The following is a 12,531-nucleotide window of genomic DNA, read 5'->3' on the forward strand; positions in this document are numbered from 1 at the left end:
AGTTGTATCTGACTCTTAGCAACTTCTTGGACTGAAGCCCTCCAGGCTCCTCTTTCCATGGAATTTTCCAGGAAAGCATATTAAAGCCATTTCCTACTCCAGGGAATCTTCCCGATCCAAGGATCAAACTCACATCTCTTGCCTCTCTGACATTGGCAGGTGGACACTTTACCACTAAGGCCACCTGGGGGGCCGCCTAACCACTGTCTACGACATTGAAATGCACTTCCCTGCATGTGCACTGTACTGGCAATACCAACAGTCACTAATAAGTCGGAGCATAAATTTTAGTTATCAGCATTTTGAAATAAAAATGAGAAACCTTTAAGAAAAAGAAAAAAAAAGCTGCAATGTTTCTCTTTTAACTTATGCAGATGGAGGTTAAAAGGAGAAACTTTGGTTCACTTATCAGGCAAATTAATCATACCCTTCTCTGAAACAAACACATTTGTTGGCCCATTATTGGCTTATGATAAAATATAAAAAAAACAATTGAATGTCAGTATACTCCCCACTGGGGCAAACATAATTTTTCTCTACTCAATTTTCATGTACAAAATTTCAGATGTTCTTATCAGAATAAGTCAGAATTAGAAATTGGGACCTGACTTAAAATTCACAAGAAAAATAACAGCAAGTTACCTTCATAAATCACATTACTTGATCAAAATCATTGCACATAAAAAGCATTAAGGAATCTCCATTATAACTCAAATCACATTCTTAAAAGTCTTGCCAAAAATTTCTTTCAAAGTTTTGACCTCAAAACAAAAATCCACCCACCTACCCACCCACCACACACACACACACACACACACACAAACACACACACACACACACACACCCCACACACATACCCCCCCACACACCGCTTACATAATGTGGGGACTATCTCAGGATTTGAATGAAGAGCAATGCAAATTAGGGTTTTGAGTTTTCCAACATACAATAAATGGATAATTATTTTGTATCAGAGAATGGTATTTAGTTTTTACTAAAAAAGAGAATTTCATGAAAGAGCCAGTTTTGAACTGCACTTTTAGAGGAAGTGAGTGATAAAATGAAACAGTCATTGAAAACTTTGTCCCAATGTATGTCTGTGGAAGTTAAACATAAAAAGTAAAGAGGCTAAAATATGTACAATTTTTTAAAATAATAATTCATATTTCTATCCAAGTAAAGGAGGATATATACACATTATTATACAGTAAAAAGGGTTTCCCTTGTGGCTCAGCTGGTAAAGAATCCGCCTACAGTGTGGGAGACCTGGGTTCAATCCCTGGGTTGGGAAGGTCCCCTGGAGAAGGGAAAGGCTTCCCACTCCAGTTTTCTGGCCTAGAGAATTCCACGGACTGAAAAGTCCATGGGTTTGCAAAGAATCAGACACGACTGAGAGACTTTCACTTTCACCATACAGTAAAAGAGTATTCATCTTAATGCATATTCTGAATTGTCTTAAAATCCTAACTGTCAGAAACCTGGAATCACAAAAGTTTTCAAAGAGGATGATTTGGAAGTCCTAACAGAATCAGTTGGCTGTATGGTCATAATAACCCAGCTAAGAATACAAACTAGTGGAAAGAGATCTTAACTTTCTTAGCAAGCCTGCTATATAGTAGGTGCCTGTGTGTTCAGTTATGTCTGACCCTTTGGAGCTCCACGGATAGTAGTGGCTCACCAGACTCTGCTGTCTGTGAAATTTTCCAGGCAAGAGTATTGGAGTGAGGTGGCATTTCCTACTCCAGGGGATCTTCCCAGCTTAGGGATCAAACCCGTGTCTCCTGCATCGGCAGGCAATTCTTTACAATTGAGCCACCTGGGAATCCCATATACTGGGTATCTGGTGATTTTCTGTGAACTATTTGATTTAGTACTCATGACAGGTAATGTAGGATCAGTTATCCTCGATTTGCAAATGAGAAAACTGATGCTCAGCACACAAAGTTTAAAAGATCCAAACTCTCACATATAAATAATGGAAGCAAGATTGAAACTGAAGAACTCTGTGACTCCAGAGGTTTTCTTTTCAGCAAGTTTGTCTCCTGATAACATATTCTGCCTTGCAGAGATCTCAATAGCAGTAAAAACAATAAGAAATGTTAGCCATCCAGTGACCTTAATTTTCTCTGTATATTGGCTGGAAACTAATTAGAAATGTGTTGCAGACACTTGGGCTTGAGAGCTTTCAAAAAGAACTAGAAACACAAGGTAGACATAAAGATATAAAGAGATACTTGGGTATATATATATGTATATATATATATATATATATATATATGCATATATTAGTTGAAAATATGCTTTTAAATATAAAGTCCCCAATAGGAGAGGCAGATGGCTGGGTCTGAGAGAAAATAATACTATGGCAGGAGAAGATTATTTAGAATGAGCAATATCAAGAGTTTCAGCACTGACAAATAATAATAATAATGGAATGGAGAAGGAAACATTATCAAAGTTAGACATTACAAGAAGTTCTCCCACAGAGTGAAGTAATATCTATGGAACCACTCTATATTTTTATTATTTGTTTGAAACTGTAAGGGTAGCAGGTTGCAACTGTTGCCCTCAAGCCCTGATAATGTGGCTTAGGAGGGAGGAAGTATTCAGGTAGACGTTTTCCCTTTTATTCTTTCCACTGAGATTGAAGTCAGAGACAGATTATCTCACTATCCTTCATGGTGAAAAACCTTGCAGGCTGATGGCAAGCCCTTCATAGACTCAAACCTATGGTCTGCAACTCCATCATCCAGCCTACACAGGCTTTTTACAAATATGGATGGGCAGCCAGATAAAACTACCAAGATCTAGAATCTTAAAGCCAGAGAAAGGTGTTCCAGTCTTTGTGTGTGTGCGTTTACTCACTAAGTGGTGTCGATTGTTTTGCAACCCCATGGACTATATAGCCCTCCAGGCTCCTCTCTTCATGGGACTTCCCAGGCGAGAATACTGGAGTGAGTTGCAATTTCCTTTTCCAGGGGATCATCCTAAACCCAAGGATAGAACCTGGGTCTCCTGCACTGCAGGTGGATTCTTTACCACTGAACCACCAGGGAAGCCCTCCAGTCTTTATACCCCTATGTTTATGTTGTGTACTCTTGTCATCCAGGTCTCAAAAAAAAAAAAAAAATCTCCTTTTATTCCTACTACTTCAATCTTGTTTTTGCATCAGTATGCTTCCAAAGACATTTATCTTGTCTATGGGTTCAGATATCAACTCTATGGCAATGAATCACAAAATTAAATCTCTTAAGCGTGAAGAACTTATCTCTATATGCACACTGGATATTCCTGTCTCAAATTCAGCATGTGTAAAATGTGGTCCAGAATTTCAAACTCACAGCATCCTGGCTGTATGAAATCAAATGGCCTAACTGCCCTATGACTCAATTCCCTCATCTCCAAAATTTAAATAAAATAACCCTTCCTTACAGGGTTGCCTTAGGAAGCAAATGAATTGTTACAAACAATATTGTTGTTGTTGTTTAGCCGCTAAATTGTGTCTGACTCTGCAGCTCCACTGACTGTAGCCCACCAGTCTCCACTGCCCGTGGTATTTCTAAAGCAAGAATACTGGAGTGGACTGGCATTTCCTTTTCTAGGGGATCTTTCAGATCCAGGGATCGAACCCACATTTCCTGCATTGGCAGGCAGATTCTTCACCTGGGAAGCCTGTTTTATATATAAAGGATGTGCTTAAAACAGTGACTGGCATATAATATTCAGTAAATTATATGTTATTTACCTCTACAAGAGTTCTGTTTTTTCTTTTGAAGTGAAGTGAAGTCACTCAGTCGTGTCTGACTCTTCGCCACCCCGTGGACCGCAGCCCCCCTGGCTCCTTGGTCCATGGGATTTTCCAGGCAAGAGTACTGGAGTGGGGTGCCATTGCCTTCTCCAGGGGATCTTCCCAACCCAGGGATCTAACCTGGGTCTCCTGCATTATAGGCAGACGCTTTACCGTCTGAGCTACCAAGGAAGCTAAACTGACCAAATTGTCATAAAACCAACCCATAATTAAGTCAATTTACACATGAAACAGTTCATATCTCACTTGTGATGAGGACTGGATGACATTCTAGAGTTGCTTCTATCCATCTAGTGACCTAGGGTTCTAGTGTAAGTGATTCAGCCATCTCAGCTCTAGATCTCCTCTGTTAACAAGGGCAAAGAAGAAAGATCCAGAGTGTGCATACTACTTTATTCTTTTTTCAAGAGTGACATGCATAATTTCTGCTTACAGCTCACTGATGAAGTAGCTAGATGATCTCACTTTATAGAAAGAGGAATGGTCAATACGGGAACACATATAGATATTTGGTGAGCATGAAATAAATGTCTGTGTTCCAATCAAGATTTTACCATTCCCCCAGTGAGCAAAGATAGAAATCTTGAACTTATTGTTGACTTCCCCCTTTCCTCTTTATATATTTGCTTCAACTAAGTCCTCTCATTCCCCTCCCTCTAATGTCTCTGAGATGAGCTTCCTCATCTCTACTACTGCTTCTGCTCCAGGGAACATGGATTCTTACATGATATTCTATTTGATCTGTCTGACTCCAGCTGTCTGCACTATAATCTATCCTCCTCAGTACTTCCAGAGTTACCATTATAAACATATTACTATGTGATTTCTTAGTATAAAAGACTTCTGTTTTCTTGCATGTCCTGTGAGAAATCTCTTTCTGAATGTTGATGGTTTTGCAAGAGAGAAAAGAAAACAGTAGGTGGTCTTATACCAGCTTAATTGCTGTTTTGGCCTGGAAGTGATACCTCTTTTTTCTATCCACAACTTGGTCAAAGAGACCTGCAAATGTCCTTGAAAACCTAAAAATTCTAACTCCCTTGGCATATCTTCGGTTCACTATTATTGGGAGCATTGCATCCTAGTTTTTTTTGTTTGTTTTTTTGGTAATTTAATCTCAACAAATATTTATTGTGCATGTACAATCAGGGATCATATACTTTCATATGAACCCTTATCTTTTCATACCTAACACATGTTTTTATCTCCTTGAATAATATATTTCCCTTCTCATAATACCACAAAAATACTTAAGGCATGGTATCCATTCTATATCCATCCAAAGCTGAATTAATCCGAGAGCATGTTGTTCATTTCTTGGTCTAGTGTTAATATCTGAATTACTACAGCTATTGATTATTCTATCCTATGTTACAGATTGAACAACCGATATAATTCATCGTTGTATCCCCAGAACTTGGCACATATGTACTTAACAGTTGTGAATTGAGCTAATATTTAGGCAACAGTTCTACAGAGTAAATGCTTAAGCAAACACTTCAAAATTTAAGTGCTAATTCTAAAGCTTTTCCACAACTAGGCTTTCATTCCATAAATCACTACCATGTAGTAAACTATGGCAGATGCATTGGCTCACCCAGTTCAACATCCATTCCAACCTCTTTCTAATATATGCTTTCTTGTGATGTAGATGCTGAATTACTAAAACAGAACCAAACAAGAATACAGTATCTTGTTGTGATTTAGATTCCCCAAATGAGATCCACTTGAATAAAAATTGAATTCAAATGGAATTAAGTGTAAAAAGAAGCAAGGCATAAAGCATCCACTGGGGTGTGTATGTGTTGTATATGTTTAGTATAGCACAGGTGTTGTGATTATGAAGCAAGCAGCTGCAGCACTGAATTCTTGATTCAACGGGAATTTTCCTGATCACAGCAGGAAGAGCAGTCCTTGGAAGCCCAGTAGTATTGCAGGTTTGGAGGTTATTCTTGGCATCTCAACCTAGAGTCTGTTCCTATTGCCTCTTAATAGTTCAGTAAAAAATTAAATTTATTATAATACATTATCATATAGGTATGCAAGCTTGAGTGAGGTCTGTCTTTGCTGTTAAACCTTAACTGATACAACACATGTGCTTGGTAATAAGCCTCAAGGAAATAAGCATCTGGTATTGGGTATCTGTCCTGGTTGTGTTTGAAGTCAAAGAGGATCCTGCTAACATTACAATAAGAACATTGTTATTCTATCACATGCAATGTCAAAGCAACACATTAAATGATTATCTGCAGTCTCTTAGGAGAAAGTGCTTATTGAAGGAAAGTGCTTGATAAGCTGATTAGCTGTTACAGTATATCCTTATGACAAAAATGCCAGTTTCCATGTTATAACACACAAGAAGTGATTCTAATGCCTCAAAGATTTACCGATGTTGGTGTGGCTTAATCATGTATGATTAATTTATACATTCATTAAATGTGATAGAGTCCAAAGGAGATTCCTTTCACTGAGTCATTGAAAAATCTGTTGGTGAGGAAAGCCACAGCATACTATCTGCTATTCTTTGTAATATAATGATGAGAGTTGTATTGAAATAGCTTCAGATTCTAATGTGGGCTTCCTTCGTAGGTCAGTCAGTAGAGAATCTGCCTGCAGTGCAGCAGACCTGGGTTCGATTGCTGGGTTGGGAAGGTCCCCTGGAGAAGGAAAGGGCAACCCACTCCAGGATCCTTGCCTGGAAAATCCCATGGACAGAGGAGTCTGATGGGCTGCAGTCCATGGGGTTGCAAAGAGTTGAGCACTACTGAGTGACTAACACTTTACTTCTTCATATTCTAATGCGCATGATGAAATCTCAGAATCCAGAGGCCAAAAAGGATATATGTAATGCATAGAAGCAAGGATACTGTGGTCTTTGCAACAGTTAATAGTAACCAGAATTTTTGACTAAGTGCCCATAGAATACCAAAGATTAACATAGACAGTCCAGTAAGACCTTACTTTAATGTTTAGGCTTATAAATACAATCTTTATAGCTATAAGATTTATGTTATAGTTATTATAAAGAGTGTATTGTTTATAATCAAAGCTATTTAGGATACTAAAGGTAAAATTGAGGCTGCAGAAGTCTCTAAAATTAGTACATTTATCTCTACAGCATTGGCACCCCTCTTCAAGCCACATATGGGCATGCTCACTTACAGAGAATTCCCTACAGCTACTTGATTGAGAAAGGGGGAAAATAAAAGCTCGTGGGTTTACAAATAGTCCTTAACTGTGTGTTAGAAATAGTTAAAACGTAAAGTCACAGCAGTCTACTGACTGGAAAGGAGAGCAGGGAAGGTACTGCCATTTGGCAAAAATTCTAATAATACATACGGTTTTACCCTGCATGGAGGAAGAACTGGCTGCAAGTATGAGTTAACATTTATTTAAGAACAGTGGGTAAGAATTAGCCAGATGGTCAGGGAATTAGAAAAAAGGTAAGTTACAGAGTTTTAGGGAAGTGGTATATTTTATTTATGAACTTCTCAAAATAGACTGAGAATGACAGGATATTTCTGTGCCAAGTGAGAAGTTCTCAGGTGAATAAGACAGCATCATTGGGTTGTTACGTGCTCTCTTTTCCTTGTCATCTCAAGATTGTTTAAAAGGTTTAGAGCAAAGAGTGATCATTTTGGTAGGGATAAAAATTATGAATGTGTGCACACAGACAGCTTTTCTCTTCTCAAAGTTTATCTGCATATGCCACTCTAAATGCCCAATGCCAGCAGCAAATAACAGTAAACCTCTAGATGATCAGTTATGTTAACCTGGGAAATGTCAAATACGGAAGATTTTCTTATTTGAAGAGACATCTGTTTTGGTTCATTCTTCTCTGCCTGCCAGTAATGGCACCATAATCTTTATTGTTTGTTGTTCAGTCACAAAGTCTTGTCCAACCCTTTGCGACCCCATGGATTGCAGCACTCCAGGCTTCCCTGCCTTTCACTATCTCCTGGAGTGTGCTCAAATTCATGTCCATTGAGTTGGTGATGTTATTTAACAATAGTATTATTGAATGTCTTATTCATCAGCAGGATACTCTACTTCTGAAAGAATTCACTTATTTTCTAGCCAAAATAGTGAGGCAATCAGTTTACACTCACAGAACTGACAAATCTTACCCTATCACCCAGAAGTAACTGGTGAAATGGACTCTTAAAGATTTTGTGATTGTCCTACTTAGAAATGACCATTTAAAAGTGTGACATCATATAGTGAGACAGAATATTCTACAAATCAGTGACAAATAGATGAGGCTGTACTAGTTCTTCCATTGTTAGAACACATGGAACTGGAATATTTGAGTAAATTAAGAGTAATCTTGCTAATATACCTAATTACCAACTCAAAATATACTTTCTTCTTTTCCTTGCATCAGAAAGTTCTATTGTTTTACAGTTCTCAGCTAAATGCTTCTATAAGACAAAACAACAGTAATGCATTCAGATTACCACCTGGTCATTGTGGGCTCCTCATGTTGCTAGATCAATAATACCCCCCAAAAGGGAATAATACTATGTTATCTGAGATGACTGGTTCTGATTATCATGGGCAAATGTGTTTGTTTTATTATAATAGGGGTAAGAGGGAGTATTGGGCTTTCCAGGTGGCGCTAGTGGCAAAGAACCCGCCTGCCAATGCAGGTCAGAGGTAAGAGACACCAGTTCGATCCCTGGGTCAGGAAGATCCCCTGGAGAAGGGAATGGCAATCCATTCCAGTATTCTTGACTGGAGAATCCCAAAGACAGAGGTGTCTGGTGGGCTATAGTCCATAGGGTTGCACGGAATCAGACGGAACTGAAGCAACATTTTATGGCACAGCAAGGAGAAGTTTTTCAAGTACTGCCATTCCAGCATTACCAGTTAAAGGAAGACTGGAACAACCACACATATGCAGGGACATCGAGGGTTAGATCCGTTAGGAACAAAGCTTTGACCCACCCCAACACGTAAAGAATCTGGATGAGTAGAGATAGTAACTGTGAACAAAGGAAATAAATAATGAATAGTGGCAGAAACAAACTGAAAATCTTATCATCCTTATACAAATACAGAGACTATAGAAGCTACCCAAACATGCCTCCTATATGCTTTTATAGTGACCAAAATTTTCTCTCTTCCCTTGTCCAACTATCTTAGAAGAATGTATCCGTTTTATCTTTATCTGCTAGATAAAGATAATGGCTTCATCATTTTAATTGAACTAGAGAAGGAATGAACATCATGCAGAATGTGCCTTTTCAGTAAATTTGGATACAGCACTATTTCATTTGTATGAAGAATGGTCATATTTATTAGGAAGGTATCTATTGTACAGTTACTATTGCTTAGAAATTTAAGGTTGGAAATAGGTTACTGAGTAGCAATTGTTGGACTATTTTAGATACACAATTCCTCTGCAGAAGGGATTCAACAGTTTTAAAAATTATTTTTTTAATTTTTCTTTAAGCTTAGAATTTCAAAAGTGTTCTAGGTATTGAAAATCAGATGGATTTAATCAAAACTTGCACTAGGATTAAATTACGTGGGAAAAAAGGTAGGGTTTGAGCCAACCATTTTGCCCATGAGAATTATGGCCGAGATAATGTGAAGCTGTAGAAGGGACTTCCTGAAAAAAGGTGTAAAGAATTAACGATGTTGTTAACTAAAATATGTTTTCAAAGAACCACAATATAGCCTCATATTGAACTTTGATAATTGCTGACACTGTCTTTTTTATGAGTAACAGAAAACTCACCATGCATAAAATAATGACATTCATGGGATGAGAGCTATTATTTTTTGAGTGCTGCCTCTTTGCCAAGCATGAAGCTAGACACATAAATACTATGAGATAGAAAAAAAAATAGCCCTTGTTTTATGGATAAGAAATCTCAAAGTCAAAGAGCTTTAATAGAGTTCAAAAGTCACACAGTAAGAAAGGTAGACTTATTACAACATAGGTCTATTTGTCTCTTAAGTCCATGGTCTTCCCCTTGCATCACATTTTTTCTCCTTTCTTCCATCCCTGCTATGTGTCATTTCTACATTTAAATCTATAGAATAGCAATTGTTAAACTCTAAAACAAAACTATTAAAATAGACCTTCCGCCAGGTTTTTTCTTTTAGTTTCCATCATCCAATGTTCTTATCATATTCACCTCCATTTAAAAATATCCTAATTAGATAAAATCTAGACATATACATAGCAAAAGCAAAAAATCTCCTTTCTATGTGACAATGTTTACAAATCTATGAGGATAGAGTGTACTTGAGGAAGTTTGCCTACTTACAATATTGAGTGGAATTTCAATGCTATGTATGGCAGATTATGGACATAATTTAATTATGTGATAACCTAGAGATATATTTTATTTCTTTTTTTTCCCCCTGATTTAGAAGAAACTAAACAAAGCGCCTTCTGCCTCAGGTTTTCACAGTAAGAGATACCTTTATTCAGCCTCTGTCTCATTAAAGCCCATTTTCCTGCTATCCTATTCAGCCTCTGCATCTGTCCACAGACTACTCTTCTTCCCTACTCATACCCCTGTGTCAGACAAAGTGACATTATCATTTTTGCTGAATCTAGCTTTTGTTTGCCTGCTTCTGAGCTTTTACTAAGGCTTGTCATCTTCTCTGTATATCACATTCATTTTCTTTGCCCATTCAAACAGTATCCATACTACAGAAAAAGTAACATGATTCCTCAATCTGTAACCTTAAGGGAACTCCTATTTGCCATTTATTTGACCCTGAATTATATACAATGTCTTTGGCTTGTTAACACTTCTAAATTTATATAGTCCTTTTATTGCCAAACAAAACTTTTCAAATTAGTTATAAGTGGGTGTTTTATGCATCCACCGTTTGAGGATATCATACAAGAAATAAGTGACCAAACCACACTTCAAAAAATCTAATGATAATAAAAAGCATTCAAGGAGATTTTTATGGACATCCCTGGCATCACCACTATGCAACACTATGCATCTCCAGATAGTTCTGGTTTAATAAATCAGAATTTTCAAGGAAATTCAAGTTTTCCAACAAGAGTTTTAAGACTGATCATTGAGAAACATGTAAAAATGTGTGCCCTAGTTGTTTTTTCTTTTTTTTAAAGAATAAATGAAAATTAATACACTAACAAAATAATTTCACTTGTTGTAGTCCTATTTCAACTAGAATTTGAAAAAAAAAATGAAAGAGCTGAGACTGCCTCAACTCATTCTTTTTTAATCTGGGAATAACTCTTCCTGATGAGAACCTTATCTGTGATTTTTGTCTTCAACACTAGCATGAATAATGTGTAATCTGCATCACTGAACAGATCATTCTTACTTAGAGAGCAGGATGTGCTTTATATTTCTCTATGGGGGAAAATGAACATATAGAACTCTATTAGAGAATAACAATTTCAGAGAAGGAAAGGACATTAGAGGACATCTAATTCAGAAGCTCATCAAAACTAAGTTGGAAGTGAGATCACCACCAACATTTAGTGAGCTCCTGCGGTTCTTTATTAGATCTGATGGGAAAATGCAAAGGAAACAGTAGACATAGTTTTTGTCCTCCAGATACCACTTCTTGAAAAATATTTAATTCATAATCAAATCTTTTATGTTATTATCTTGCTACAATGCTTAGGCTGTAATAAAAATAATTTGAAACCCATTTTAATGTGAAGCTATTATAATATTTATAATTGATCAGAATTCAAAGCCTATAACAAAAAAATTCTTAAATATAAGGTTATAATTTAAAAGCATACTTCATTGAAATGAATATAGTTTTTATATCCTTTCAAATTACCTTAATAATATGTTTTCAAATAAAAACAACCACTTCAAAAGAGCTCTTCTGTATTACTTGACAAAGACATGCCACTTTCTTATGCATTTATTGCAAATATGAAATATTATAAAATGAATGGTGAATATTTATAATCCTTTCAGATATTTTAAAAATATACAGTTAATTTTTAAATGGTTTATTATTAATGGAGCGAATATGTGTATTTTAGGAATATGTAATGTATTACATTGAAGTCAACCCTAAAGTATAACAACAATAAAATGATACAATGAAAATACCTTATTTATTTAAATATATATGTATATGTATGCATGTACATATGTATATACATATATATGCATATTTATATCCTATAGAATCTGATTCTTTGCTATTATATGATATTCTAAAGTTAACTTAGTTTGTGTATATTTTTCACTAATCTAAAAGCATTTTCAGAATAGGATAATTCTTGTCTTGTTGGTTATTGTACCACCACCTCTTAGCTTGGCAAATAACATCAACCAGGCACTCAGTGCTTTGGGATAAAATTCCATGTGATAATATACATTTTATTATTTATTATGTGACTATAATTTAACTCTGTCTTGTTCAAATATTTTAATTTTAAATTAAATATTTAATTATATAAGTTTACCCATAAGTTTATAATTAAATTAAACACTTTAATTTTATGAGTAGATGAATCTATTATTGAGGCAGTAGAAGTATATGAACAAGATTACATAGATAGTAAAATATTTGGCACATTAAAATAAATATTATGATATAATAAAAATAATAGATGAAAGTATAAACATTGAATATGGAAGAAACAGCTTTATGTACAAAGAAAACTGTTGGTCCTCAGTGCAAATGACAGCAATAGATTCTGTGACTGTAAACATAGTTAAAAGGGAACTGAGGAGTAAATGACCCTTTAGGTAGAG

At 36.1% G+C, this 12,531-nt stretch overlaps 1 non-coding gene across 1 annotated transcript; it reads right to left on the reverse strand.

Annotated features, from left to right (window-relative positions):
• Positions 1 to 3,907: 3,907 nt before the first annotated feature.
• TRNAY-AUA (transfer RNA tyrosine (anticodon AUA)) lies at positions 3,908 to 3,979 on the reverse strand. The gene has a single exon. It is a non-coding gene; the product is annotated as a tRNA-Tyr (tRNA).
• Between the last annotated feature and the right edge of the window lie 8,552 nt (positions 3,980 to 12,531).

The sequence above is a fragment of the Odocoileus virginianus genome, chromosome 21 (assembly GCF_023699985.2).
Source record: "Odocoileus virginianus isolate 20LAN1187 ecotype Illinois chromosome 21, Ovbor_1.2, whole genome shotgun sequence".
In the NCBI taxonomy this organism is placed as follows: Eukaryota; Metazoa; Chordata; class Mammalia; order Artiodactyla; family Cervidae; genus Odocoileus; species Odocoileus virginianus.